Below are 25,999 nucleotides of genomic sequence, written 5' to 3'. Positions count from 1 at the left end.
GATCTACTTCATTCATTTTATTAGTTGCAGAGTATTTCATTGGAAATATACTGATTGATAAGTTTCTATCTTGATGTAAAATATGTTCAGGATCAATTTTTCAAAAAAGCTTTGTTGGATCATTTTTTAATTTATTTCCAAGCAAGAATTTTGCTCTTTTTAGAAACAATTAACTAGTACTGTATTCTGAAATGTTATAGCACAATTACTTTTTTTTTCAAGTTTCATAGCAAGTGTTCTCTCTTTGACAGAAGAATGAAATAAGCATGTTGTGCCTGAGATGCAAACTTCTTTCATTTTTAGAAAAACAAGATGATATTGTCAACATTGAAATGGTTAGTACCATTAAGCCTAGCAAATGAGTGATTATAAATATATATATATATATATACATCTCATTGGAAAAATAGCATGTTTTTACAGTAAAATTATAAAAGATTCATTGTTTAAGAAGTGACTGGTATTTTATTTTGTTGGATTTCAAGATAAACTTCTAAAAATGCATCCACTTTTATAATTCTCCAATAAAAAACTTTTTAATTTTAAATAACTTTAAAAGTTGCAAATATAGTCTAGAGAGTTCACACATAGTTTTTCAGTTTCCCCCTTACATCGCTTTCAGTCTCACAATCCAGTTAGGATCCCACGTAACATTAGTTGTGTCCCAATGTTGAGTTCTCTCCAACCTGGGACCATCCCTTGGTCTTCCCTTGTCATTTACAGTTTGTCACTTTTCATGACTACTGGTCAGCTGTTTTGTAGAATGTCTTTTAATTTTGTCTTATCTGATATTTTCTCATTATGAGAGTGAGGTTATGTACATATTTTGGCCACAAAACTGCCTAAGTGATGTGTCCTTTTCACTGCACTATAACAAGGGGAAATTATTTTCATAGACATTAAAGCATGTGGTGTCAATTTCGATCACATGGCTAAGGTGGTGGTCATCAGATTTCTCCAGTGTAGGTTTACTATTTTATCTTTGTAATGATAAGTATTTTGAAGGAGATGTTTTGAGTTTATGCAAATGTTCTCTTCTCAAACTTCTATCCACTGCATTTTTCCTCCACCATGTATCTTGCTTACAACAATTATGATTATGATATTTACCTAATGATCACTTTGCATTTCTTTCAGTTTTTCCACATTTATTAATTAGAATTCTTTGTAAAAAAAGAGCTGCTGCTTCATGTATTTATTTACTCAATTAGTCATTTATATCAATATGTACTCATGGGTATTTATTTTATTCTATAGGTTATAGTTAAATACTATCAGTATTTATTTTGTTCCTCAAATTACTCCAAAATTTGGCTATTGGGAGCATAACAAAATATCAGAGATTGGGTGATTTAAACAACAGAATTCAATTTCTTACAATTCTGGAGTTTGGAAGTCAAATGTCAAAGTGTAGGCAGCTTTGATTTCTCCCAAGAACACTCCCCTTGTCTTGCAGATGGTTGTCTTCTCATCGTGTCCTCACATGGTGTTTTTTATGTGCATGCACATCCCTGTGTCTCTCTCCTCATCAGGACACTAGTCTTAGGGCCCCACCATTATGACCTCACTTAACCTGAATTACCTCTGTAAAGGTCCTATCTCCAAATAGAGTTTAATTGGGAGTTAGAACTTCAACATGAATTCAATGCATAACAGTATGAAAGGGCAATGATAACATTCTCACACTCTTCACTCCCTTCAGACATTTTTATTACAAGCAAAGTCATTCTTTGAGTCCTTCTGGCCCTGCTGATTATAGGGAGACTGCATGATGTGAAAATTAAAAGGTGTTGATATCTTCTCAGAAAGCTTTCTTGATTTGGTACAAATTCCATTGGTTTTGGCAGTTCTCAGTCATAGACTGTGGATTTGCTGTGCCTCCCTATTTTTATTGTGGATGGAGTTTTCTCCTCTGATTTCCATTTTCTTTGTTATTTTTAGTTGGCTTTAAGAAGAGTGGGGTGAGATGCCTTTATTTGGCCATTATCTTTAATTACAGGTGAGCTAAGTTATTCATTGTTATCTTTAATATTATGGAAGTTCTAAACAGATAACTGTGGATATTAATGGAGATTACATACTAATAAATTTAAAATTTCCTTTAGATATTTGCGTTAAATATAATAATAATTAAATTAAGAACTACCAACATTGATTGAACTCTTATTCTATGCCAGGTATTTTGCTAAGTATCCATAAAGTAAATCTAATTTACTCTTCTAACCACCCTAAAACAGACATAACAGTATTATATTTTAAAAATGGGAATATTGTTCAAGGCTACCAAAGTGATAAATGTTAGAACTGAATATTAACAAGGTCCTACCTAAATCACCTACTCTCAATCCCAATTTTGTAGAGATTATCTTCACGTTCAGAGAAACTTCTCTAGTAACAAACTATAGAAATGATCCTGAAAGTATAGTCTTGTAGAAATTATCTTTTGAAGAAAAGATACAAGCCACAAAAGAAAGAAATACAGAAGAGATAATAATAACAACTGAAAATACATCAATATTTTATAATACTATTATCTTAACTGGTTATTCTATTTCAAATAATATCACTACAATATATGTTAACTCATTTTATAAACATGCTCATGAAATATAGAATAAAAGAAACATATATGTCATGTCACTACATAATTTTTCACTTATAAAAGCAAAATATTGACTTTACTCTGAGTGGCCTGTTTGTTTCATAGTTATTTACTTCTTTATACAAAAAATGAAACCCTGGCACTGGTTACTATACACTAATATGGCCAATACAGACTGATACAGTTTTCTCTCGTGCCCAAATATCTATTAACATGGAGAAAATCTGGATTATCTGGTACTGAATGTGCAAAAATGAGTTGAGCTTTCTGTGCTGGGTGATTTGAATGTATCCGTGGATCACCCTGTCAAGCTTTAATTGAACTACAAATCCAGTGGTAATTGGAATAGAACTCTAGTCCAAAAGCAAAATATTCTAAGCATTAGTTAATGAATAGATGTTAGTGGAGACCTCTGCTTACATTAATGGCATCCTTTGACGAAGATCTAAAAACTATGGCATTGTAGTATTTAAAATAAACAGTTATGTAATAATTAGGCAGTAGCCATTTTGTGCTCAATGAATGAGACTAGAAGAATAAAAGGCAATATTAGAATATTTTAAAATAACTTAAGTCCTCATCTCTATTTTATGTTCTTCAACACTATATATTTCTTTGCACATATTAATGCATTATTAATTATATAGTAGTTGCTAACTATTTATTTTATTTGTATGTATGAATGGTGGTCTTTGGAGGAAGCAGATTAGTAGATGAGGTATATAATAGATTCCATTCATTATAAAAATGATATTAGTTGATATGAGGTATGTTTACAAATTAAGAGGATGTATACTAGTTAGTGCTGCAATTGTTACTTGTCAACATTTTCATCTGTTATTTTGAATGAGCCCATTGGGTTAGAATTACCAAAATTAGTCAAGCCACAGGCAAATTTGCTTAACATTGTCACCTTGACAAGGTTTGAAAGCTGTGAAGTTTATTTCAGAAATATTTTTAAAGTGTTATTATTTAAAATATTTACAGGTACTGAAAAGAGAACCAACTATATGGGAAATATATTTGCCAATGATACCTTGGACAAGGGTTTGAGCTCCAAAATATATAAAGAACTCACACGACTCCATTCCAGGAAGACAAAAAAGCCCAATTAAAAATGGGCAAAAGACGTGAACAGACACTTCTCCAAGGAGGACAGAGGGCCCAGAGAAATATAAAAAGATGCTCAGTATCACTAGTCATCAGAGAGATGAAAATTAAAACCACAATGAGATACCACCTCACACTGGTCAGAATGACCATTATAAACAAATCAAGAAACAGGTGTTAGAGAGGATGTGGAGAAAAGAGAAATCTAGTGCATTGTTGGTGGGAATGCAAACTGGTGCAGCCACTGTGGAAAACAGTATAGAATTTCCTCAGAAAACTAAAAATGGATCTGCCTTTTGACCCAGCAATTCCACTGCTGGGATTATACCCTAAGAACCCTGAAACACCAATCCAAAGAACCTGTGCACTCCAATATTCATAGCAGCACAATTTACAATAGCCAAGAGCTAGAAACAACCTAAGTGTCCATCAGCAAATGAGTGGGTCAAAAAACTATAGTACATTTACACAATGGAATATTATGCAGTAGAGAGAAAGAAGGAGCTCCTATGCTTTGAGACAGCATGGATGGAACTGGAGAGCATTATCCTAAGTGAAATAAGCCAGGCAGTGAGGGACAAATACCACATGATCTCACCTTTAACTGGAGCCTAATCAACAAAATAAAAAAGCAAGCAAAATATAACTAGAGACACTGAAAGTAAGAACAATGTGATAGTAACCAGGGGGGAGGTGAGAGGGGATAATGGGGGGAGGGTTTTCAGGAACTACTATAAAGGACACATGGACAAAACCAAGAGGGAGGATAAAATCAAGGGGGGAGGGGTGTTTGGCTAGGGCTGGGGGGAGGTGGGGTGAAAATGCAGACAACTGTAATTGAACAAGAATAAAATAATTTTTTAGAAAGGAACATGAATAAATAACCAAACAATCCTAAAAAATATGTTTACATTTACAAATGCACACAAAATTAAAGATAAATGTGACTTTGTAGATCAAAGTGACAAAGTTATAGAGAAGGAGTGGTCATGGTGCATTGCTAGGCATTGGGGTGGGAGAGAAGATGGAAAGGTGTGTGACTATAAAGGGTAGCATGACATCTTTGTGGCGATGTAATTGCTTTGTATCTTGGATGTCATAGTAGTGGTAGAAATCTACACATGTAATACACATGTTCCAAGTGGCACATGTAATAAAATGGCACAGACATGTTGCGTCAATGTTTTTAATCATGATAGTTATATAAGATGTGGTCATTGGGAGAAACTGGGCGAATGACGCACAGGGCCTCTCTACTCTTTTTGCATCTTTTTGTAAATTTGTAACTATTACAAAGTAAAAGTATAAAAAATGATTTAGCAGAGTTAATATTGATTTGTACAATAGTTGTATGTGTTCCCTCACCATTTATATTTAAATCTTTTCTACAGTTCTAGTTTGAATGATGCTATTTACAAGCTGTGCATATTTGGGTTTTTGACAAGCAGTTGCAAGTGGCATATCAACTCATGAAATGCATCATATACTCTTGTTTTTAAGTGATGAACACATGGCATTCAATCTGATATTTTTCTTTGGAGGGCAGGATTCCTCAAGTGTTTTGATGGAAACACTGTTGTGACACTTGCTCCTTTCTACCTTTATTGCAAATATAGCTTTATATATTTCACCAGTGCCATAAAAAATGTGGAATACTGGAGTTGTCCTGATTTTATATAGTTTCTCTGTGATGTCAACTATACTCTGAAGCAATATTATCAATATTATGTTATCCGCAGTTTCTTTCTTGTGCCCCTGCAAATTATACTTAGGTGAGTGGTGTAGATCTTCTTCATAATGCATAATTAATGCTGGAAGACACATTGCTGATATCTTTCTATATATATCAAAAGTAGGTGAGAAAGATATTACAGTTTTCTTGCCCTGTCTGTGTCTGTCAATGTTAGGAATTGTCTACAGGCAAATATCCATCTCAATGTTCCCATTTTCATTTCCATATCCTTACAAACTAGTGAAATTGCACATTTTAACATTTATTTCCATTTGTTTCCTTTTTAAATTACCTCTTTGTAGTAATTTGCCTTTTCTATTTAGATAATATTTTTTCCCAATGGACTTAAGGAGCTGCTTCTGTCTATTAATGTGGAGCTTTTGTTGTATATGTTGCAAATATTCCTTGTAGTGTATCTTCTGTGGGAGAAGAAACATCATGATGTGTTCAAGGAATTGAAAAAAAAAAGCAAGCAAGCAAGCCTGGTGTAATTGATGCACAGAGAGTGAAGGGGAGCAGGGACAAAGAACATCAGAGATATAGAAACAGAGGCTGTGTAAAGACTTTTAGTTTTTATTCTAAAGCAGTGAGCAGCCATTGAAATGTCTTAAGTTGGGTGTGTAGTGGGGATGAAGTATGGAAATGACGGTGGTGTTGCAATTGAAGTTTATCATAAAAATCTTTTAAATAAAACAATCTATTGAAACTCTTAGCAAAAATAATGGACTATAGTAAGTAATTAACAAATTTTGAGTTATTGTTAATGTAAATATAATGATTACTCTTCACATTGTGCCACAAGAACATTCCAAAATCTGTGAAGCTAAATAATTACTCCAATGCCACAGCTATAAAGAACCACAGATAGCTATTTCTAAGCTATGTCTTATTGTCATTCTGATATCCAGAGTGTGCATGTCTGCAGTGAGCAATCTGTGAATGCACAACACAAATCTAGTCACGGGAGTGATCCTGTTATGAAACCAAAGCATCGGGAGTATTAAGAACAAAAACTCAATCATGGTTTGGGTCACTCTCATAGGAGTCATAACAAGTGCATGTGATTGGCATATCAGGGGCCAAAAGACTCAGTTACAACAGCATTTACACAGAATAGGGTGAGAAAACAATATTATCCTTGTTATAGAGTTAGTCTTGCCAGGGTTTACAAGTGCCATTTTTCAAAATTAAATAATCTACAAACTTTGTGTTCACAAACTGCCCATACTTTGTGGGACCTCAATAAATACTAGCTGACTGACTGACAGATAAACACCTCCATAAACAGATAAACATTTCTAAGTGAATTGCAGCCATATATTTAAAGAGGCAGTATCAGATCTACGTGTGTAAACTAGAGATTAAATATACTAGAAACATAGCAATAATGCAGTAGTGAAAATATCTTTCTAATTTGTGAGTTCCTTAAATAGGAAATGAAGATAAAGTCCAGTAATTATTAAAATACCACCCAAACATTTTCATAAAGCAAGCTTGCTCTCCAAAAATGGATGCTTTTCCAAGATTAGGAATTAATCCTTTTTTGTAATTTCAAATCTTTATCCCAACTATCAGTTAATTTGTAAGTAAAGGGGTCAATGATGTGGTGTGATATAGTTCTTTAGAAGGAAGTATATAAAGAAACAGCTGATATAAAACTAAATATCAACAAGTGGACATTTGATTATTCCACCTCCTCTCAGTTTTCATTATGCTAAATTCTCACTAAATATCCTTGTCTAAATCAATGAGCATATGCCTAATAATTTAACTGAAATGTAGCAACACTTTGATTAACAATCTTAAGTCAAGTATATTCTAGTTTTATGAACTTAAGCAAGATTGAACCTTTCTGAGTTTGATTTTTGTTTCATTTCAACAATGGGAATAATTCATTACATAATTTCTTTGAAAATATTTTTAAAGATATGTGTAATATTTGTTACCATGCTGGGTATATACTGGCTATAAGTCTAATTTGCTATATTATTTAATAATTAAGAATGATGGTGACAAATTCCCCAGTTACAAAGTTTATTTAGCATCATCTTTCTTGATAATGGGACTGTAGTGGGCAGCTAAGAGACAGGACGAGACAGTAGTCAGTGGAGGAAAGGACAAGTCTGGCTGAAAGGACAGTACTGCCCTCAGGGTTGACATAGGCTGGATGTTTGAAATGTGTAAAGTTGCTTGGGCCAGACCCAAAGCAGAAAGTGAAGACCACAAAACCGCCACAAGCTCAGTTTAAGGGGAGGGCAAAGGGAGTAAATAACCTTAAGGAAGAGGAAAGAGGAAAGTTAAACCCTGGAATGATAATATGACCCAGCCTATTTTGTTAAAGTTCAAAAAAAAAAAAGAATTTTAATGCTGTTGTTATTTCTTTAGGAACTTGGAAGCCCCATTCCTACAAGTTATGCTGCCTGTAGATATCAGTCATCCTCAAAAACAGAGAACTTTCTCAGTGGTCACAATCACTTCCAAGTACCACTTCATTTTCTACAGAGGTTAGAGAGTATTTCTAAGAACTATAATAATACAGTGACATTTCAAAGATTGATCCAAGTAGTATGACTTGTGAGTAGCACATTAATAGGGTACTAATGAATACTATTAATGGGGTAAAAAGTGTCTCCTAAATGTTTAAATCACTCTCTTTCTATAGTCATTCCCTCACTTCTCTCTCACCAGAAATGGGGTTAAGAGTGAAGAGAAGGTGCAAGCCTACTGTACTAGGCATCAATTTGTCATCCAAAACTATTTCTTAGAGTTCTTAATAATTCTGTGAGAAGCTATTTTAGACCAAAGTTAGTTGAGAAAATTGATGTTTAGAGAAAAAGTGTAACAGGTTCAATATTAAATAACAAGTAAGAGGTGAAATTTGAATGTAAAAATGTTGAAAATTCAGGAAAACATGCCATGTTTCTAAGTGAAAAAAAAGTTTTATAAGGGTATAAAACAATCCCAATATATAAATATTCAATAAAATCGAAATCAGAATTCCAAAGTATTTTGTTTTACCTGATCAAAATAATTTTAAAAATCTGTATATAAATATAAGAATGTAATTGCCAAGAAATTTTGGAAAAGAATATTAAGGAGTAACTTACCTTATCAGTTAATAAAACATTATAAAATCGCAAACAGAACAATGTGACAGTGACATAAGAACAGGTAAATAAATGAATGGCTCTGGCTATAGCTAGCCTCCTAATAACATTACATGCAAAAGTAAATTCCTGAAGGACTACATACCGCTATCTATCTATGCCTTTATCTCTATTACTAACCCTATTCCTGCTATCTTCTGCTATCTTTAGGAAGACCCTATGTATTAACTTTACTCTTTCTTCCCCACAGCATTAAATTGTTTGGGATCTTGTCCATAATAAACATACAATTAACAATTTGATGATTGCAAAATAAATTTTACAATCTCAGTAGCCTGTGATAGTATTAAAAATTATTGGCACACAATAGTGCTTTATTTTTAATTTTTATCAAATTTTATGATCTAAATTCTATAATAACTTCATTTAAAAGGAGAAAACTGAGGCTCATTGAGCTTAAGATCACAGGACTGGTAAGAGGTAGAAATAAGTTTCCTGAAGGCAGAGGTGTCTGAACCTGGAATACTACTTACACTCCAGCATGTCATTGTTTTATAGGTTCCGAAACCAATAGTTTTAGCTCTTGTGAGGACACTGTGTTCATTAGCAGTTTTCAAACAATTCAAGGCATTTTGAAATAACATTACATTCTGTAGCCTCATGACAAGGGAGGAGCCATGTGGAGTCCTGGAGAGAGACAGTGTTCCATTTCTCCGCCTCATTCTTCTCATTTCCTTATACTTGTTGAAAAATCAAGTGAAAAATACACAACATATTTAGTAAACACCTTGGTTTTGTAAACAATATGTGAAGCTGCTGGTTTCATTGATTTTCCAGACTATAATATAATCATTTTAGCTTAATTTTTTTCTATTTCATGGAAAACAGTGACCGAATTGAAACTCCGCCTTCAGCTTTGTCTCCTGGTGAAGCCATGGCAAGAAAAGGCACACCTAACCTCGGTTCCATAGTCATCTGAGCAACTGTGGAAGATGCATTACTATCAGAAGGAAGGGTAAGAAATGAGCATCAAATTACTAAAGACAGGACATCCTAATTAAAGGAGTCCTCTGTAGAAACCAGACACAGTATAAACAGAGCCAAAGTGATTATGAAACCTTGTCTCAACAAATGTCAATATTTTAAAAGCTGGTCCTGTAATTAGAATCTTCTTATATTTTGTGTAAGCTCAGGACACAAAACTCATTGCAGTCACGCTGCCTAGAAACTGAGCTGCTTAGAACAAAGATACTTGTCCAGGAAATAGAAAATCGGGGTTATAACAGTCCAGATAAGCAGTCCAGATAAACAGTCCATATTTATGTATCTGGACTATCATGTTTTAGTAACGAATGGTAAAGAGATCCGCGGTGGCAGTGAGAGAGTCACACGGAGGGCCTGCTTTATCACCTACGGCCGCTCCACCGTGTTTTCCAAGCAGCACTCTCGCCACTCCTAACCCGGGCCATTGTCAGTCCTTGCACATGGAAGCAATGAAGGTGTCTCTTAAAGTAAATCACTTGAGGATTTTTATAATCTCAAATAAAATTTTCTAATATTTTTCTCTAAGTTTTCCAGGTTTAAGGTTTTAATCTTTTATTATTTATTGTGCAGCGGTTTTGAAGAGCGTGAGGAGCAGCCCTAGTTAAATTGTAGGATGGCAAACTCTGAGCTGCCCAGTGCTCTGTTAACAACTAACAAGCTCTTTCTTTTTCACATTATTACTGTTCCATCATCCGGTGCTTAAAAATTAACAGCATGTGGCTTTATAAACCTTTGGCTGTTGATCAGTAAAATTGCTGATAATATATTTGAGACATTGCATGGGAAAGAATGTTTGCATATAAATTTTCTCTTCAGCCATCAGAAAGATCACAGGCTTCCATTTCAACTGAACATATTTTCTAGTGTATTTTTTATGATATCAGGATAAAGAAAATATGTCAATAAAACAAAACAGAATGTATTGCAAACTGGAACTTTGAAAATTGATAAGAAAATATGTAAATAAGGCAAATACTGTGGAATAAAATACAATATTTCTTACTTTTTTCCTAGTGAGGATTTGATAAAATAACAAATCATTGCAAATTATTTTTGCAATGAAAAATGAATAAACACAATAAGGGAAAATGTATACTGCTCTAACTTTCTTTTGAAAGTAATAAGCCTCTGTATTTATTTCTGATATTAAGTAGAGTTGATTTGTGTCTGCCTGTTAAGTTTTAGATATGAGCGTGGTTAAAAAATTCTGAAACCTGAAAGGGTCTGACCCTCACTTAATGCAGGAAAAATATCAAGTAGGCATGCTGAGAATCTATACAAAATGTGATTTCAAAATGTGAAGTCATAAGACATTGACCAATTATTATTTTTGTATGTTAAGCCCAACGTACATACACAGGGAACAAAGGCAGGAAGAAGCAGAGAAGGCAAAAATGAGAGAAGGTAGAGATAGTATAGGAAAAGAGTAAAGGAAAAAAAAGAGGAAGATGAATGGTTACCAATGAGTGTATGACAAGAACGGAATCAAATATACCAAGGGTCTTCATTCCCATCCTGCTTCTTCAACATGACACTAGCTGTATTTTTTCTCAGCATTTACAACAAAATATTACATCTATTCTTTTTAAGATAAGTATCATCCTTTCTTCTCTTAGACTCTGATTTTGAAAAAGCTTTACTGTAATTTGGATTATGTATGCCATTTGGGGCTTCAGTTTATTTGTGGCAGCAAGCACCGATGAGTGTACTGTTTGTCCTGTAATTGCTGTCTTCCAGGGAGCGTTTTGTTCCATTGTGATCGCTGAGAACATTTTATTCTCCAAAAGAGATAGCACAGACTGATTCTTTATTTTAAGGACACTCCTTTAAATCCCCCAAGTTTTAAAATATTTAAAATTATCTTTTGAATAATAAAAACTGGGAAATGAATTGTCAGAACTCAAACACATTTTAAAATTTATTTTGAATATTTCTACTATTATTTTTGGAAATGAAAGTATATTATGAAATGTAGCTTGACACAGAGAACTCTTTTATTATATGCATTAATAATATAAATATGTAGATGGAAATAAATTCAACTGTAGAAACACAGGTAATTCTGAGTCATATGTATATATATATATATATATATATATATATATATATATATATAAAACCTTTCTTTATGCAAGTTTTAGCAGCAGCAGTAATAATGCTGATTTTTAAATAAAGAGTATCAGTTCAAGTGTTGCTGGGTTTTTCTTTTTGATAAAAATAATGACTTTAAGTATTTTATGAATGTTACATTGTTGCTTGCAAGCCATCTTTGTGATTTTTGAAAACAAGCAATGGGTAATTAGAATATTCATTTTATTTTAAGTATTTAAGTAATTTAAATTCCCACTAACATTGTCTCAAGGCCCATATGAAAATCTCTCTCTCTCTCTCTATATATATATATAGACGTCTCTCTCTATATATAGATATATATATCTATATATATGACCTCTCTTCTCTCTCTCTCTCTATATATATATGTATATGTGTGTGTGTGTGTGTATACACACATATATATATATATATATATATATATATATATATATATCTTAGGTGAGAAACAAAGTAGCAGATTATTATAAATGAACTTAGAGAGGTCAAAAATATTCTTCAAAAAATGTGGTTGACAAAAAAATATTATAACAAGAATGAACATATGACAAGGCACTGTGATTTTGATTTAAATATAGTTCTTGGCTTCCAGATTGCCAAGTCAAGTAAGAGTATATTTTTTATTATATAAGGAAACATACCAAATCTTATAACAAGGAAAGGTAGGTATCACTATGCAAACAATAAGTAAATAATTCTACTAGGAAGAAACCAATTCTCAAGACACAGGCTATAGATGGGTTTATATAAATATCTAGATAGACAGTTCCTAGATGTTTTGGGGGATGATGAGGGAATATTATCACTTTCCATGACTATTAATTTAGTTTTCATATCCTTTTATAAGCTCATTAAGTAAACCTGTCATATACAGTAGGGGTGTCACAGGTGGGCACAGGTAACCAGGTTCTTAATGATCATGAACAATAATTGAACTGTACATATAGAGAGTTTATAACAGAAAGAGAGAGAGCATAATTATTAAGTGATTGTACACTCCATAGGACAAGGGAGTGGGCCTACTCCAAGCAGAACTAAACCCTCAGTGGCTGGAGGGTCAACATATTATCATAGGGTGGATATTTCTTGGCTAGTTTTGGTGGGCTTTTATTGTGCATGTACAAGTAATTATATCACTTTTAAGTTATTGTGCATGTGGTCTTTCATGATTTTCCTTCTGCACAGGTGTAGTCATGATTTACCATGATTCAGAGCTTTTCCAGAAAGCAGGGGGTGGGAGGGTGGGGGAGAGGCACTGTACACCTGGTTTTAGAACAGGGTCTCTCTGTCCTCTATCAATGTCCTCTGTCTTAGCTGTGGGGCACCTCTGGAGTTTCCTCACTCCGATCTCCTGCCTTAGGGGCAACAGCACCTTTTTGCACTTGTAGTTCTCCACCTGAAATGCTCTCCTTCTCTGCTACATTTCCATAGTTCCTACTCATCTTTAAGTCTCATCACAAAATTCAGTTTCTAAATGGAAGATTTCTCTAAGCATTTAAGCTTTCTTGTAGCACCACACTATGGTACTTGTCACTGTGTTGTTATAGTTGATTGACTTCTCCCAACTAGACTATAAACTTCCTGAAAGCATGGAATATCTTAGTTAATATTTTATTCCCAGTACCTAAAGAAGTTTTTTGACACCTAGTAGACGCTCAAGAAATCTTTGATGAATGATGAATGGGTGGATGAATGAGTAAATTAGAGTTGTACTGGGGAGTCTTGTCATCAATGAATGGGGTGAGAAAGTTGAGTGAGATAAAGGGAAAGAGAGGAAAAGACCTCTCTTTTCCTTTAGGTATGGAGAGGGATGGATGTGACTCGGCCTCAGAGCTCAGATTTCAAATGCTTCCTGGAGCAATTTCCTATCATTCAAAGTTGGCATGGATATTGATTCTTATGATTAGAGTTTGGTGAGGAATGAGAGTTTGGTTTAATACCATTTCCAAAGCTCAAGCTGCTATGTACTCAAAGACTGAAGGAGAGAACCAGAGAGAATCTTGATACAATTCTATTCTATAAAATGGAATTTTCAGGCATTCATTTTTAATACTGTCTTCATCATAGATGCCTTTGAGGAAGGCAATTTATATTTAGCAAGAACTGCTATTAATTAATATTCATGGGCATAGTCTTTCTTTCTGTTTGTTCTGATGTTCCAAAATTGCAAGGAAAAGAATGCCTGCCATTTAATTATATTAAATCAGATATGTGAACAACAGAATTCTGGCATCAAGGACTATATCAGCAAATTGTGTCAATTAGAATCACACAGCAAATACCATGCACTTTCCTTTTGCATTAGTGACTTTTAAATCATATAGTGGCATAGTAACAAACACAGCTAGCATGGTATGACTGTCACATTTTCCACACGTTCATTTTTAGCTATTTTGCCTTTTAAAGAAAACATACAGTATGCTGTAGGCCTACACATAAAATGCTTCCCAAAATATAAGAGATAATTATACACTTAAGAAGTAATATGCGAACACTTTTCTTCAGATAATTATGAGCACTTATTTTTCCACACTGGAAGCTAGCCAAGGAGGGAAAACATGCTGCACTTTGGGAAGTCATCCATTTTTAATAAATGAGGCAGTACCCTATCAAATACTACAAAAGAGTTATCAGATTTCTTGTGATCAAATAAACAATCAAAAGTGAAAAGATATTCTAAAATAACAGTTAATATCTACCACACAGGGCCCCATTAAAAAGCAATTCTATGAAGAAACAATATCTGCTACAAGAATAAATGTTGGTAGTCATCAAGAAAGATTCCATTTTTAATAGACTCTGAAGTTATATATATATGTGTGTGTGTATATATATATACACTAAAGATATATATATCTTCCTTCCTAAATATATATTTAAATGATTTGAATTATATATATAATTGATATGATTTGATTAAAATCTACCCTCTAGGTAGTCATTTTTATTAACTCCATTTGTTCTTTAATTCTCTTTATGTTTTGCCTTTTCTGGGCTTAATTAAGTTTTTTCATGATTCTATGTTATCTCTTCTATTGACTTCTTATTTGTATATTTATAAAAAATTGCAGTTGTCCTAGGAATTCAACTATATGTGTGTATGTGTACATTTCTGCATACATATATACAGTATATTTCTAAGTTTCTGTTCAAATAATATTACACCACCTCACATGTAGCAAGGAGCCAATTTCTGTCCCTCATCCTTTATCATTTTGTGTCATACATTTTAACTTCTACATATGCTATAAACACAGTACACTGTTACTATCTTTAGCTCCAGTGATCTTTAGAGCAGTTAAACTTAAGAAAAAGTTTAATTTACCTTAATTTTTCCCCTTCCAATGTTCTTCATATATTGTGTAAATCTAAATTTTTATATTCATTTTGATTGAATAAAATAGTCTTTTCTAGATAGTCTGCTAGCAATAAATTTCATTTTTTGTTTAAGAAAAAATTACTTCTCCTTAATTAAAAAAATTTTTAGTCCTCACCCAATATGTTTTTTTGCTGATTTTAGAGAGAGAAGGAGAGGGTGAGGGACAGACATCAATGTGAGAGGGAAACATAAATTGGTTACCTCCTGGGCAAACCCTGACTGGGTATCGAAACAGCAACCTAAGTATGTGCCCTGACTGAAGATTGAACCTGAAACCTTTTGGTGCATGGTATGATGCTCCAACCAACTGAGCCAACTAGCCAGGGCTATTTCTCCTTAATTTGTAGATGATATTTTACTGGGTATAGAATTCTGGATCGACAGATTTTCTTTTAGTACTTGAAATATATCAGTCTATTGTGTACATTCTTGCATACTATCTAATGAGAAGTTTACTGTAATTCTACCATTTCTCTGTAGTTAACAGAGAAATTCTTTCCCTAATTGTAAGATTTTCTGTTTATTTTTGGTTTTAGCAATTTGAATATGATATGTATAAGTGATCCCTCCAACCTCTCACAAACTCATGCTTTTCTGAGCTTCTTCATTGTGTGATTTTGGAAAATTCTCTGCCATTATTATTATATTTCATTATTTTGGCCCCATTCATTCTCTTTACCTTCTAAGATTCTAATTATTCATATGCTAGACTGTTTGGTATTGTTCCACAACTTATGGATGCTACTTCTTTTTTCTCTTTATCTCTTCATATTTCAGGTAATTTTTATTAACATGTCTGAGTTCACTGATCCCTTTCTTGCTGTGTAAAGTGTACTAATGAGTCAGTCCACTGAAGGCAATCTTTTTCTCTGTTCTTGTGTTATATATTTCTATAATTTCCATTTAACTTTTACAGTTTCTACTTCTTTCATGGATATATCTACCTGATCTTACATGCGCTCTACCTTTTCATGCAAAGTTGTTTAAAATTCTTTGTCTCATATTTCCAATTTCTATGTCATATCTGAGTCTAATTCTGATGATTGCTTTGCTTTTCAAAGTTATTTTTTTCATTTTCATATGCTTTGTAATTTTTTTAAAGCTGGACATGTCATAGAACAGCAGATATTGAGATAAATGCTTTTTGATAGTTGTATATGTTATGCCTAACTTTATGGTAGGCTTTTAGGGTAGACAATTGTGTTAATGTACTGAGGAGTTGGGCTGGATTTGCAATTTATTTCACAGGCTTCAATTTTCTCTAATTTTTAGGTGTGGACAGTTTTCTAAGGCTCTTTTCCCCTCAATATTGTCTCCCCAGAGAGAATATAACTCTCCATCTGCATCTTACTGTTTTTTTATTGTTGTTCAATTACAGTTGTCCCCCCAATACTCCCATTACTCTCCTCCACCCTACCCATCTCCCACATTCAATCCTCCTCCTACCCCATTGTCTTTGTCTATGGGTCCCTTATACATGTTTCTTGACAACCCTTTCCCTTTCTTTCTACCATTATCCCCTTACCTCCTCCCCTCTGGTCACTGTTAGTTTGTTCTTTATTTCCATGTCTCTGGCTCTATTTTGCTCACTTATTTGTTTTGTTGATTAAGTTCCATTTATAGGTGAGATCATATGGTATTTGTCTTTCATCACGTGAATTATTTCACTTAGTATAATGCTCTCCGGTTACATCCATGCTGTTATGAAGGGTAGGAGTTCCTTCTTTCTTTCTGCTGTGTAGTATTCCATTGTGTAAATGTGCCACAGTTTTTTGCCCCACTCATTTGCTGATGGGCACTTAGGTTGTTTCCAGCACTTGGCTATAGTAAATAATGCTGCTATGAACATTGGTGTGCAAAAGTTCCTTTGAATTAGTGTTTCAGGATTCTTAGGGTATAATCCCAGCAGTGGAATTACCAGGACAGTTCCATTTTTCATTTTCTGAGGAAAATTCCATACTGTTTCGCACAGTGGCTGCACCAGTATGCATTCCCACCAACAGTGTACTAGGGATCCCTTTTCTCCATAACCTCACCAGCACTTGCTTGTTTATTTGTTTATGATGGCCATTCTGACCGGTATAAAGTGGTATCTCATTGTGGTTTTAATTTTCATCTATCTGATGGCAGGTGATGCTGAGCATCTCTTCATATGTCTCTGTACTCTCTGTATGTCCTCCTTGGAGAAGTGTCTGTTCAGGTCCTTTGCCCATTTTTTAAATTGGATTGTTTGTCTTCTTGGTGTGTAGTCTTGTGTGTTCTTTGTATATTTTGCAGATTAAACCATTGTCCAAGGTATCATTTGCAAATGTTATCTTCCCATAGGATTGGTTCCCTTTTCATTTTGCTGATGTTTTCTTCAGCCATGCAGAAGCTTTTTAATTTGATATAGTCCCATTTGTTTATTCTTTTATGTCTCTTGCTCTAGGGGACATTGGTGAAAATATTGTTGCTTGGAATATCTGAAATTCTCCTGCCTATGTTCTCTTCCAGGACTTTCATGGTGTCGCAACATATATTTAAGTCTTTTATCCATCTTGAGTTTATTTTTGTGTGTAATATAAGTTGGTGGTCGAGTTTCATTTTTTAGCATGTAGCTATGCAGATATCCCAACACCATTTGTTGAAGAGGCTATTTTTACTCCATTGTCCCCTTTGTTGAATATTAATTGACCATAGAGACAGGGGTTTATTTCTCTGAGCTCTTTATTCTGTTCTATCAATCTATGTGTCTATTCTTATGCCAGTACCATACTGTTTGATTACAGTGGCCTTATAATATAGTGAATTAAGAAGAAGCAGAAAGCCTGAACAGACAAATAACAGCTACTGAAATTGAAGCAGTAATCAAAAAGCTCTCAGCACATAAGAGTCTTGGACCTGACAGTTTCACAGGAATATTTTACAAAACATTTAAGGAAAAGCTAACCCCTATTCTTCTCAGACTATTCCAAAATATCCAAGAAGATGTAAGACACCCAAACTCTTTTTATAAAGCCAGCATCATCCTAATCCCCAAACCAGACAAAGACACAACAAAGAAAGAAAACTACAGGCCAATATTGCTGATGAACATAGACACTAAAATCCTCAACAAAATATTGACAAAGATCCAGCAATACATTCAAAAGATCATGCATCCCATTGTTATAATTACCAAATATTTCTTGGCATGGTGCTGAGAGGTGAGGGAGGGGCAAGTTCTCTGATGTTCTGATTAAGCCTCATTCTTAGCCAGGGTAGACCTGAGTCTTGGAGTGGTGTGGCCTTAGCAAGTGCCCCTGCCCTTGCTCCAGCTATAGTGCCTTGCTTTATCCATATTCTTACTCCTTCCTCAGAGGTAGAAATTTGTTTTTTCCCTCATTTCTTTTCTGTAGATTTAATGGGTTCCCTAAGCAAAATTTGTGTGGCTCTTCTCCTGTAGACTATGTTCCTATAGGGAAATTAAGGGAGGTGAGTTTGGGTTGGGTTTTGATGGTGGCTTCTATCCCCCACCCCCTGACAAGTGTCATAAGGGACATTGTCTTGGGATTGTAAATAATCTTCTCTGTCTTTGATATGGTTAATGGAAGAAGATATATTAGTGGGTGCAGACCTCCCCTATGTATGTGGCCACAAATGACTTCACACTTCCTATCAATATATATTTGGCCTTCAGTAATTCATTAAAATTTTTAGCTGACTCTGCTTACTGGCTTACATGACATCTCATGGCATTTGACACAGGTATGCAAAAGCTTAGTTTCTTTTTATCCATGAAATTTCTGCCCTGAAGTTAAAGTTTTCAGATAAATTCAACAAAGTCATTAATTTGCAATTTGGAAAAGAAATTTCTTCATAAGCATGAGATCAATGTTCTTTACTGCTCTCTTATCACTCATAAAAAAATTAAAAAGTTTAGCAGTGTTTCTAGCATATCCATTCTACTGGGGGTAAAATGTTAGCTCATTTTGTTTTTAAATGTGTTTCATTTTCTAATGATTAATGATATTGAGCATATTTTTAAGCAGTATGTTTGTTATATAGTTGGAAAAACTTCATGCTCAAGTTTTGTTTTTTTTTACACACTGCTCAATTGGGTTGCTTGTCTATTTATTATTGATTGGTAAGAGCTCATTATATTTTTTGATACAAGTCCTTTGTCATGTAGATACATTGCAAATATTTTTTCTTTGGCTGTGGCTTTCTATTTTATTTTTAATTATGTCTTTTGATGAAGAGAAGTTTTTCCTTTTTATGAAGTTCAATTTATCAATTTTTTATGGTTTTTTATTTTTTTGTGTGTAAAAAATCCTGTAAAAAATTATGCCTACTACAATAATAAAAGCATTCTCTTATTTTTTCTTGTAGGAGCTTCATGATTTTAGATTTCATGTTTAAGTCTATGATTCATCTCAAATTAATTTTTGTGTATGGTACAATGTAGGAGTCAGGGTTCATTTTCCCCATAATTATTTATGTAGTTGTTTCTAACATCATTGGTTGAAAAGCCTGTTTCTTTACCCACTCAATAATGTTGGTATCTCTGTAGAAAATTAGTTGGCTGCATATATTTGTACCTAATGCTAGACTCCATATTCTTTCCATTAATATATTTGTCCATTCTTAAGAAAATACCACACTAATGTGATTACTCTAGCTTGATTGTAAGTCTTTATTCTTCTTTGCTGATGCGTTGAAGTTAGATGGTGTTTTATGTTGTGCTAAGGGGGAATTGCAGGTGTATTTATGAGACTCACAGTCCTATATCTGTTCCTTCTTCACGAGTCAAAATATGAAAACAGAGCCCTGGCTGGCATAGCTCAGTGGGTTGAGCGTGGACTTTGAACCAAAGTGTTGCAGGTTTGATTCCCAGTCAGGGTACATGGCTGGGTTGCAGGCCATGACCCCCAGCAACCACACATTGATCTCTCTCTCTCTCTCTCTCTCTCTCTCCCCTTTCCCTCTCTAAAAATAAAAATAAATAAATAAATTAAATAAATAAAATAAAATAAACCAAGACTTTTAAACCTGAGATCTTCTACCATCTCTCTCTTTTCTTAATTTTCTTTTACCCCTTTATTTATTTTAGGAATTAAAAATATAACATCCACTTCACCTACACATCATGTAAGTATGCTCTGAAACAGCATTGCTGTATAGAGAGTTATAAAGAATCTTATATGTGAAGAGTCTTGTATACCTTTTTAGAAGCTTCAAATTATTTTATTTATTTCTGATATTGACTTAAAGAAAAATAGATCCAGGGACACAAAGCCATAGAAGAATGACTGTTATATTTCAATTAAAATACTCTTTTTTCTTCTTGTTACCTACTGTATTTTTCGGACTATAAGATGCACTTTTTTGTCGCAGGTTCGATTCCCGGTCAGGGTACATGCCTGGGTTGCGGGCCATGACCCCCAGCAACCACACATTGATGTTTCTCTGTCTCTCTATTTCCCTCCCTTCCCTCTCTAAAAATAAATAAATAAAATCTTAAAAAAAAAAAAAGATGCACTTTTTTACCACATTTTTGCTTCAAAAATTTCCCCCCTATTTTCCTCCTCTAAAACGGGGAAAAAATTGAAGCAAAAAATGTGGTGAAAAGGTGAGTGTTTTAGTCTGAAAAAATACAGTAATACTTCTATCTATAGTCAGGCAAAAATCAAATTAGTTATTAATTGATGTGCATTAAAATTCATTAACTCTACGTGTGAAGCCTGGACTATAATTAACTGTCTTTCTTACCTCTTGTTCTGAAATATCTAGATAAAAAATTTCATTGCTTATAAGAAGGAGGGAAACAGTTTGCCTTCTATAGAGTTAGAAGGCTCTTCCGAAGGCTCAGTGACTGAGCACCCAAAATGTCTGACCGTAACCAAGAGGCATTATCAAATCTTCAGAAACTATTTTCCTGTGTGATGTTTATCTTTGACATATTTAAAAGGGGGGAAAAGTAGTAATAGTTTACAATGTTCTGCTCTTGTGATATTTACACATTAAATTATACTTTGTATATGTCTTCAACCAAATCAAAGCTTGTGTACAAATTTAAGACCTTCCCAAAATATTCCCTGAATTTGCACTTTCAAATAAGTAGTTCAAAAATATAAATACTAAACTAATGTATTAAAATCACTATTTATTTTCTTAAAACACACCTTGCAAATGAGTGATGGAGAAAATAAATCACCTCAATCTCAACTGAAGTAAGAATTTTTCTAGTTTGCATCTAGTTTCCCAATATGATATAATACAAAGATTTACAGTAACAGTTACATTAGAGTTTGGAATCTGTAATCTACAAAAATAATAAAAGAACTATTACCCCATATAACCACAAACTCATTAAAAGCTGTGTGTGAGGTGAATTATGCACAGGCTTTGTTTAAGTGATGATTTTAACCAATTCTGCAGCAAACTGTATCCATGGGTAAACTGAAAAAAAATCATGTGAAATGAGAAATAAAGAAAACAAAATTTATAAAGTTTAGAGGAAAGCATTGAAAAGTTTTAATCTCTCCATTTTGCCACTTTTTCAATTGGACAACAGGGGCCCTGTGATTAAGATGACTTTTTCAAAGCCATTATTCTGGAACTGCCAGAATTGTAGGAAAAGCCCGTTTTCTACCTAGTTCTAAGTAGTTTTTTTTCCAGGGCACAATGAACTTAACTCTCAATTTATGGTTGAAACTAGAAAATTATCACTCATTTTTATGTTTATCTGGATGAACTATAGGTGATTCAGGCTTACAGAAGAAAACTACATGTGATGCTCAGAGCTGACATTGATTTAATGCTATTAAAATGGTGACTGGCAAGGATAATGCTATGGACTGAATCGTGTCACCTCTCTCCCAATTTCATCCACTGAAGTTCTAACCTCAAATGTGATGGTATTTGAAGATGGGGGCCTTTGAGACATAACTGAGTTTAAATATATATTTTTTAAAGATCTTATTTATTTATTTTTAGAGAGGGAAGGGAGGGAGAAAGAGAGGGGGAGAGAGAATGTGTGGTTGCTGGGGACCATGGCCTGCAACCCAGGCATGTGCCCTGACTGGGAATGGAACCTGCGACACTTTGGTTCACAGCCCACACTCAATCCACTGAGCTACGCCAGCCAGGGCGAGACATAACTTAGTTTAGATGAGGTCATGAAGGTAGAATTCTTATGACAAGATCAGTACCTTATAAGAAGAGACACTAGAAAGTGTGAGTGCTCTCTCTGTATTTCTATCTCTCTTTATTTCTCCCAACACAAATAAGGGCAAAGCAAGAAGATGACCATCTACAAACCTGCAAGAGAGCTCTCAACAGAAACGAACCAAGCTGGCACCTTGATTTGGACTTCTAGTCTCCAGAACTGTAAGGAAATAAATAATTCTGTTGTTTTCCAGACAGTCTACAGAATTTTGGTATAATGGCAGCCAGAATTAACTAAGACAAATGGATTTACTGTACTGATAAAATGTTTCTACAAGAGCAATAACTTATTTCTTGTCATCTGCCACACTCAAACAGATAATACCAGATAAAAACCATAATGGCAACTGAGATTTTAGTCTTTTATCTAACCCCACCTCCCTTGCTTGCTCTGCCTGGGCTTGAAACAGCATCTAGTGAGTTGGGGAGGAGATGGTATATGGAAGAGGAAGAATCTGACCCAAATTGCCCTCTGCCCTCAAGTGTCTGAGGTTGAGTCAGATCTAAGCTAAAGGAGAAGAGAAGCTTTAAGTTGGATAAAAAAATTAAAGTTTTCTTTAAAACCAATATTAAATAGCATTGAGTTTTACATACCTGAAAAAGATGAGAAAAATAATGGGATCCACCCAAGATTTAATCCCGAGTCAAGGAAGAACTATTTGACAAAGTTGAAGGGATAGTGATAAAACACAATAAAGTTGCCTTATATTTCTTCTCTCCAAAATACAGGTTAATTAACTAACCAGATACACAATTATAATAATGCAATATCTGCCACAGAATGGCATGAAAATGCCCTGTGTGAATACATCAAAATGATGGAATTGGGGGGGGTGCCTTGGAGCCATTCATTTTGCCTGTTGGGTGGGTAAGGCCATAAAGAGAAAAGAAGTTTTCATCTGGGCTTTTAAAAATAAACACAACATTCTAAGCTATAAAAGGATAGAGGCAGGAAGAGAAAGGTATTCCAAGAGGATAAATAACACAGGTAAAGGAAAAGACACTTGAAAGTCCTTGGGGGTTCAGGGACTGGCTCTTAGTTAATCAAGGACATGGAATAACTTGTGGCAGAGAACAGTGGAAATGATTCTACAAAGGTAAGCTAGGGCTGAGTGTTTCTTGTTAAACTAAAGTAGATCCTAAAAGGAATAGTGTATCACTAAAGGTTTTTTAGACAAAGAAATTGCATTGCAAATTATGTGCGTATAGTTAGAGATTACTAATGGCACATGTGTAGAGAGATTAACCTGGGGAAAGCACTCATGTATGAGTATGTAGAGGAAAAGGATCCAGTGAAAAGTCATGAGCAGCAGTCACAGAGGGAAAGAAAACCCAGAAATACAGTGTTACAGAAGCCCAATGAGAAGAGCCTGGTAAGAGTGCAGTGGACAAAAGCCAAATTCTGCAAAGAGATTGACGGGAATGATAAATGAAAAGAGACCAGAGGTTCCAAAGTTGTGTTTTAATTACCACATTTAGAAAATAAAGGCGGTACTTCAGGTAGTCAAGATGCTGCAAAACAAACAAAAGGAAACTACATACTACTGAACACCAGGTATTGTGTCTAGTAAATCCAGGCTTTTAAGAGGTGAATAATAAAGATTTACATTAATTTTTTGCACCCTTAGATAATTATATCAGACTAGAGTACTGTGACACTGAGAGGTTTTTATTTTAATTTTAATTGTTTTGCATTGTTTTAGGTTTTCACCAATGTTAGAGTTGTCCACAGATTTTGGCAACTATCTATTAAATTTTTGAAACATCATGCAAATCTTTCAGTTTCACCAAAATTATATCAAAATAGTAGAAACAAGGTCCTTTCTTCATATGTGAATATAACTGGGATTTTAAAGCCGATGGGGGGTTGGGTCACCTTTCATTTCATCTAGTACATTCTTCCTGCCTCCATTTTGCCGATAAGGAAACTGAAATTCAGAGAGGTCAAATGACTCTTTCAATGTCACTTGGATAATGGCTGGCAGAAATAGAAATAGAAATCAAGCCTCCTGACACCTTTTTAAGGGTGTATTTTCACTATATCACACTGGTGGTTCTTAAAAATTAGTGACTGGAAAATAGAAACTGATCATTAGCAAGCGGATGAAGCTGAAGCAGATGCTCTGGTGAGGCAAAGCTTATGGCACCGAGCAGAGACACAATTAACAAATACTGTTGGGTTTGCCATGGAGGAAGTGAGTTTTATGACTCATAACAAAACCCCACAAAGGAGGATTTTGGCAGTTTCAGGTCAACTTTCAGCAGCTCTTGCTTGAGACTCAGCTTGCTTAATGGGCTGAGCCACACTCGGTCCTCCTGGGGCTCGTTAGATAAATGACTATGGTCTTTAGACCTTGAGATTTGGAGCTGAAGCTGCTTGTGCTGCAAGAGGCAGACTAGCAATGACTGTTAATATTAAAAAGCAATAGATCATTGGGATTTAAATTAGGGGAAGCAATTCCAGTTCTCTCTGAGGACATAAAGATATCATGCAAGGCATGGGATAAAAGTATGTTGCCAACTATATTTTAATCACAGAGACTTTGAGTAAGCAAAGTCATGTATGAGCTATATCTTATCATGGTTTTGCCCCTTAATTCTGGGTCACATCAATTAAAGTATTATTTTCTACTTATTAGCCAAGAGATAAATGTTCCATTAAGATAATACATGTAGTAAAAATGGGAAAGTTCTTTGTTTCTTTCAGTTGTACAAATCTAACAAAATCTAACTCACAGATCTACAGGGCAGGTAAGCCCCACAAAATAACTCAGGAAGCCCTTTTAATGGTTACCACCAATTTAACTTTTAAACCACAAGGCCTTAACTTTGTGGTTTTCTTCTCAAGATTTCTAGGATTTCTGGAAAATTAAATAATAATTTTTTTAAATGAGTAAAACATGTACATATGCAAAATAAACTAAGACATCTTTTACCAGTCTCATAGCCTCATAACTGGTGGCAGCTAGATGTTCCAGTCCCTTGAAGGGGGAAGAGTAACTCTGGGTTTGCTGTCTGCTGTGTGGGTGATGTTTCACAGTTTAACTAGTTGAAAGAAATTTTGCTGAACTTATTTCACTGCCAGTCATACTTCTGAGATTGCATGTTCCTGATTTCATTTTTCATTTTTTCCCTTTGAAGGTTTCTCTTCAAAGGGGGCTGCATTAGCCTGACAGAAAAATTTGTAAAAGTGATGCTAATTCTGTTAAGGGCTTATTTCTTACAAAGGCTTCTGGTGAACTCAGTTTTCAGTTTTAAACTGAAGATGAGAATTTGTGAAAATGGGAAATGGGTCTGAGCCTTACTGGCTTATGGAGAGGAGGGCTAGGAAGTGTGTGCTGAATCTGCTGACAGCTGATGCACTTCAGTTATGTAAACCTGTCAGTTAACAGCTTACTCAATCACAAGTCTGCTGCCTATATTAAATTCTAACTTTGGTTCTTTTGGGGAATTTTCACATTGTCCTGGGATCAATACTTTTTCTCCCAAGAATGATCACTATAGAAAGAACTGCATATAGATCCTGTAATTCACTTAAAAATATTAATAATGTAAAAACATTGTGGTACATGTATACCATGGAATATTATTTGGCCATAAAAAGAATGAAATCTTACCATTTGTGACAACATTGATGGACCTAGAAGGTATTATGCTAAGTGAAATAAATCTGACAGAAAGACAGATACCATATGATTTCACTTATATGTTGAATCTAAATTACA

General features: G+C 34.4%; 1 pseudogene; it reads right to left on the bottom strand.

The window, feature by feature from the left end:
- Window positions 1-2,334: 2,334 nt before the first annotated feature.
- Window positions 2,335-2,429, bottom strand: LOC114493509 (annotated as a pseudogene).
- Between the last annotated feature and the right edge of the window lie 23,570 nt (window positions 2,430-25,999).

This window comes from Phyllostomus discolor, chromosome 1 (assembly GCF_004126475.2).
Source record: "Phyllostomus discolor isolate MPI-MPIP mPhyDis1 chromosome 1, mPhyDis1.pri.v3, whole genome shotgun sequence".
NCBI classification, from domain to species: Eukaryota; Metazoa; Chordata; class Mammalia; order Chiroptera; family Phyllostomidae; genus Phyllostomus; species Phyllostomus discolor.
Note: the sequence above shows the minus strand (reverse complement) of the source record. Positions and strands in the feature narration are given on the sequence as shown.